A 6,433-nucleotide genomic window follows, 5' to 3' on the forward strand; every position below is an offset into this window, starting at 1 on the left:
TTTATAGGTCGAACCATGGTATCAGCCGATGGTGACACTAAATGATGACGAACCATGGTAGCTTTATTATGTTGAACCATGACACTAAGTCGATGGTGACTTGCTATGCCAAACTATGGTGATTATCCATGGTGGCTTTATAGGTCAAACCATGGCATCGACCGATAGTGACATTAAATGATGCTAGACAATGGTAATGAACCATGATAGCTTTATTATGTCAAACCATGACACTGAGCCAATGGTGACTCGCTATGCCAAACCATGGTGATGAGCCATAGTGGCTTTTTAGGTTGAACCATGGCATCAGACGATGGTAGACCATGGTAGCTTTATCATGCCAAACCTTGGTGTAAGAACCAGGGTAGCTTTATCGTGCCGAACCACGATGCAAGAACCATGATGGCTTTACCCCTTTACTTTCCCCGAATTACTTCTTATTCGGTTAATAAGGAAATTCATGTTTAATGAATCATATCATTCATTTCAAACTAACGGATGACTTGTTAAGCCAAACCGAAGTTATAACCAATTATGATGTAAGTCGAGCCTTTTGATAAGTGATGCATGCTAAGGTTGATGGTTCTAGAAGACTGTTGAGTCAAAAGTTATTGTTTTTTCTATGCAACATATGTTAGGATAATTGTTTTAGTCAAAAATCGATCAAATTGATATCAAACAAATGGCATAAGAGGCTGTGGTGTTGTAGTTGAAGTGATTAACGAAATTAGAACCATGTTGCACAAGTGGTTTACAAGGAAAGACCTTGATCCTTGATAGGATCACCGACATAAAACATTGGGAGATGATAATAATCACCGACATTGTTTTATTTTATTGGTTTGGATGAAAATTACAGAAAAAACGATGAAGATACAAATACAAGTGTTTCACTAGCTTAAGGTGTCTAAGGTGTATGAAGATTGTTCCCGTTGTGTGTGTTTTATAGTGTATATATAGTCTAGGTTAAGTAACTATATGTTCGATATTTCTGGGATCCTGCTAAACTGGTATTTGCAACGTGCTTTGACTTGGTATTCCCGGGTTTTAAGTCTGGTTGAAGTGTTTCTGCGTTGTGAATGAGTCTTATGTTGACCATTTCTGCACATGTGAGAAATAAAACAAGAAATACATTCGTTAAACTTGTCAGGAAAGAAGAATGGTGATGTTTAGGATCTTGATGTATGTTCGGGATCCTGAGACTCCTTTAAGACCCAGGATCCTGGATAGGTTTAAGGATCCTTAGATATCTTTGAGATTCGAGATCCTGGATAGGATTGAGGATCTTGGCCTTAACAATAATAACCATATATAATAACAAAGTAGATTTTACTATAGTGTATATGAGACAGTAGTGTTAGGATCGACGTGTAAGGTTTTCTTTTGCAATAGATCCATTCATACCTGGCATATACATACATTTTTACAAATACATATTTAAAAATCTGTTATTCCTTTTTATTCACTTGATTGTTCGAGAATATCTTAACTTCACGAATAAAACTATGGTAGACAAGACCGACATCCTCTAATACCACAATTATCGATACTTTATTTGTAGTGAGGATATATAAATTGAGTAGTTTGCATATATGGTGATACCTGATACCACCAAAACAAAGAACAATACTATAAAAGGCATGCATCAATGTGCTACAGACGTATCTAGGTGCTGTTATAAGACAACAATCTAATATATAATTGATGATTTGTGAAGGCTAACATTGATCGTGATATCATAAGAAGGATATGTCATCAAATTGCCTTAGTCTGGTGTAGCTGGTTGCGAACTAGTGTAGCTGGTTGCGAACTAGTTGTATCAGTCCTAAAAGAAATAATTATCCTTCTCGATTTGCAGTTGGGATTGCGATATGCTTTACCGACATTTTTTGTTCGGAATCCAAAAAGGTTATATTCGAAAATTCCTATTGAGGAATTATCCATTATATAGTATAAAGAATTCTACCGGGGGCTTTGTTATTATGAAAAATAATGTTTCTTATTGAGCTCAAATGTTTGAATCGGAGATGAGGCTATCTAACTAATATTGTATGTTTAGCAATATGTGCATTAGTATGTTTAGGAATATGTGCATTAGTATTAAATAATCGGAAAACACCAATCATAATACCGATGATCGTGTTGCCGAATATACTTTTAATATCATGAGAAGAGACAATGTAAAATCTTTTGAATGAAAAACAACGTTCAGACTATTATTAATAGGGATTTTGACATAAAAGTCTTTAAATTTGTCATATTTTATTTTTTTTTGTCCCTGTGATGATTTTTTGTTCGTTAATGTCTAAAACTTTCTAAGTTTTTTTTTTTTTTTTTTTTTTTTTTTTTTTTTCATTTTTGCCCTTGCTACCTATAATAGTAGGTGTCCACGGACAAAACCAACAAAATTTAACAAAATTAAGGACATTAATGTCAAATTTGGAAAACGTACTTAAGATAAAAAGATATAAGATTTGTAAGCTTACGGGTTTTTTGGCAAATTTGAAAAACATACTTAGGGTAAAAACAGAAAAGATTTGTATACTTAAGGGCTTTTTGGCAAATTTGAAAAACATACTTAGGGTAAAAACATAAAAGATTTGTAAAAAGGATAAAAGTGAAAAAATTTGCAAATTTTGGACATTAACAAATAATGAAAAAAAAATCATCATTTTGGAACAAAACCAACAAAATCTGACAAACTTAAGGACTTTTATGTCAAAAGCCCTTGTTAATAATGTTGACTTCTTGTATGCCTTTTGCCGAAGGAATAAAGCAACCAATTCTTGTATCGACACACATTTTGTGGTTATTGCAATCTAGTTAAATATAAATGTTTTGAATTAAACATCGGTCAATATGTCACGATGTGTAATGTTGACTGATAACGGAAGTTTGGGGTATGCCATCTGCCCAACTATATATATGTTTTTTTTTTTTAAATTTTAAATTAGGAACATAAATGCATTACTTTGTAGTCTATCGAGGGAAGAAAGAAAAGCTATTTGGATTTTAAATTTAGGTCGGCCTAACTTTGAAGTGTACGTTTAAACACTCCCAAAACGCTATTTGTTTTTTATTTTATTTTATGAGGAAGCACAGCGGGTCACATGCCAGGGTCGTAGGTCGAACAACTAATATCGTCAGAAGGCCGAAGTGCCGAGGTGTGAGGGCAGAAGTACCGAGGCCGGAGATCAGAAGTACAGAGGACGAAGGTTTGAAGCGGCGAAGCCGGAGAGAAGAAGTACCGAGACCGAAGGTCCGAAGTGGCGAGGCCGGAGTTTGAACTGTTGAAGGAATCACCGCAGACGGATGCATAGGTCGAGGCAGATGTGTCAAATCTCCAAGATCTAGTTGCTGGGGAAAACCGATTTCCAGGAGCAAGGGTCGTGATAACTGATTTGTATTTTGGGTTACCGACGTGCCAATTTGTAGGATAGTTGAATCGCCGAAGAGACAAGCCAATGACTGAGGTAAGATTTGTCGTTTGCTTTTTGATTTCCAAGTTGATGGTTGAGTTTTAATGTTACCATCGGATTTCAGATTAGACGTTGGTACTTGCTTAATTAGACCCAACATTGTTCAACATTAGGGGTTATTGTGCTTGGGAATCGACGTCAAGCCCGAGCGTCGGAGTCACCGAAGAGGTTGCGTTCAGCATAGGCTGCTGAGTGGGTAAGTCAAAATCAAAGGTCAAAGCACCGATGGATGGAGGTTGGGGGGCCAAGGTACCAGACTAAAAGGCGGAGGTACATTTTTTTTACTGTTTTTAGGTACAAAGATGGCACTCTTGGCTACACTCATATGTTGAAATTTACATTTTATTCTTGTATTCTTTTCATTTAGCTTTTATTATCCCAATATTAAAGGGAGCTTGGCGTTTGGTGGCCTTGACGTTGAAGCGTTTTAGACATCGAGGCGTCGAAATGCAATGGTGGCCGGACCGTATCAAACTCATGATGGAATTATAGAGGCCGGAGAAGGAGACTGTAGGTTAGTTTGGAAGCTAAATACTGAAATCCTAGGAATCATAAATCGTCCGGTAATCTTATCATCATCGATCGTATATCGAGCCCAGGGGGGTATCACTTATTTTTAAGAATAATAATTCTAACTTCATTGATCCATTAATCATTCATTCTTCCAATTACATATCAAATTCCAAGTTGGAAGTTAGCATCGGGCACAAACGAGGAGAAGTTTAGAGTTAAAAGCTTTTATTACAAGATCCTAATACTTTTATTTTTCATGAAACTTCAAAATGTTTCTAATCAACCTTAACCAATGTATGAATGGAGACATCTCCATCTATGTACTATTTTTGCTTTTGGTTAAGGGTGCTACTATATGTACCCCCTCACACATAAATCGTCACATCATGGAGTACACAAGCACTATCACACTCATATTAAATTTGATATTTATTTCATTACAAAGCTGAATTTATGTTGGATTGGATACAACTCATGTTTACTAAACGTTTATATTTCAAACTATAAGTCCTAAGCACAAAACCATAAATGCGAAACATGAAACCCTATACCCTTAAAAAACTACTGAGTAATACACTACGTCTTTTGTAATGTAACATGTTATTGAAACAAAACTATTCGTCGAAAGAGAATTATCTGTTCAATGAAAAACTATCTAATGCCCGACAAATAGAATCTAATTTACGAAATGAGCTTTAGCCAACATTAGACATTTGATGGAAAAATAGTATCATTAAACACTCCGAAATAGATATTTCAGAAATAAATATAGATATTTCTTTGAAATAAAAAAACAAAAAAGAACTTCGAAATTTGATAATCAAATCTAGAATGAGGCATTCGGAAGCAAGTGAACATTTTTCAAAATCTGAAAAATTGGTATTTTTTTAAATTCATTTATAATTGTTAGTTTACTTAATACTACGTGCTAATACAAAAAGTATTAGTGAACAATAACGAATAATTCAACAGCAATGAAGTTTATACATCAAATGTAATGTATAAAGAAGTGTTGCATGATTAATAATGTACAATCTTATTGATTTCGTTTATGCCATCATGACTTTTATTGATAATTGTTTAGATGTAATAAACTATTTGCAGAAAAAAAAAATTAATCGTCTCTAGAAACTAATTTTTGAAAAAACTATTCACACCCGTCGCTTGACGCAGGTAAATGGCTAGTCTATATATATATATATATATATATATATATATATATATATATATATATATATATATATATATATATATATATATATATATATATATATAGAGAGAGAGAGAGAGAGAAAGAGATAAAGATAGGTTCAAATATGGATTCACATTTATTGTGTGGATGTAGGGATCATTCTACACCAAGCAATTCAAAAACATTGATAAGAGTATATTAGTAATTCTTTTTTTCATTTATGGTAAATTGTTAAATTAATTAATAACCTTTAAATAGAAAACCATTTTTAATTCACACCTAATCTATCTTCATCGACCAAGCACTAGAAATAATCAACATTCATCTTCATCTTCATAATTAAAGCTAGAAAGGTTACCCCGGCTACGCGGGGCCAGAAGCTTTCAATGTTGTTTCCGAATCGATAAATATGATAGACGTAGAAAGTGAAAGAATGAAAAGCCCGGGCGTTGCCCCAGACTGTTTTTTTTTTTCTTCATGTTTTTATAAAAAAATATAAAAGTTTTGATTGCAAGGACAAGAAGTGTCAAAATGGCTAAAGAATTAAAGGGGTAGGAATTAACAACTGTTTAGAATAGGGATCAAAGTTGTCAAACCTTTAAAGTTTTGTAGCCAAACTTTAAATATTAAAAGGTTCCTAAAAAGTGTTAAAATATTAATTGCAATGATCAAAAGTGCCAAAATTGCTAAAGAATGAAGAACAAAGTTGACAAAAAACTTCCAAATTTACTAGTCCTAAGATTCATTTATTTAATATATATATATATATATATATATATATATATATATATATATATATATATATATATATATATATATATATATATATATATATATATATACTAGGTTAAAACCCGTGGAACCCACGGGTGCTGTTTTTGAATTGAATTTAAAAATTAATTATTTAATAAAATATTATATCAATAATTCTGGTAACTTATAAATTGTAATATTGAATATTTAAATAATTTTTTTTATTGGTAATTATATAAAATATTATATCAATAATTCTGATAATACTAACCTGACATATGGATATGGAAATCTTGCAGGTAGAACTGGAATGAGGATTACAACTTTAACGAAGCAGTTTGATGTAAGCTTAATGAAAAAAAAATCGCAGAAACAATTGAACATTAAGAAGACGAATGAGGTGTTTCAAAATTTTGGATTTCACGTTTTGAGTTAAAGTTATATGCTTGAATATTGGAAAAAGATTACGATTATATGATTTTATTGTTGTTGGATC

At 32.8% G+C, this 6,433-nt stretch overlaps 1 long non-coding RNA gene across 1 annotated transcript; it reads left to right on the top strand.

The window, feature by feature from the left end:
* Positions 1 to 2,951: 2,951 nt before the first annotated feature.
* LOC145006363 (uncharacterized) lies at positions 2,952 to 4,395 on the top strand. The gene is made up of 3 exons (XR_013662880.1): positions 2,952 to 3,473; positions 3,544 to 3,749; positions 3,847 to 4,395. It is a non-coding gene; the product is annotated as an uncharacterized LOC145006363 (long non-coding RNA).
* The last annotated feature ends 2,038 nt before the right edge of the window (positions 4,396 to 6,433 follow it).

This window comes from Lactuca saligna, chromosome 7 (assembly GCF_052625555.1).
Source record: "Lactuca saligna cultivar CGN05327 chromosome 7, ASM5262555v1, whole genome shotgun sequence".
NCBI lineage: Eukaryota > Viridiplantae > Streptophyta > Magnoliopsida > Asterales > Asteraceae > Lactuca > Lactuca saligna.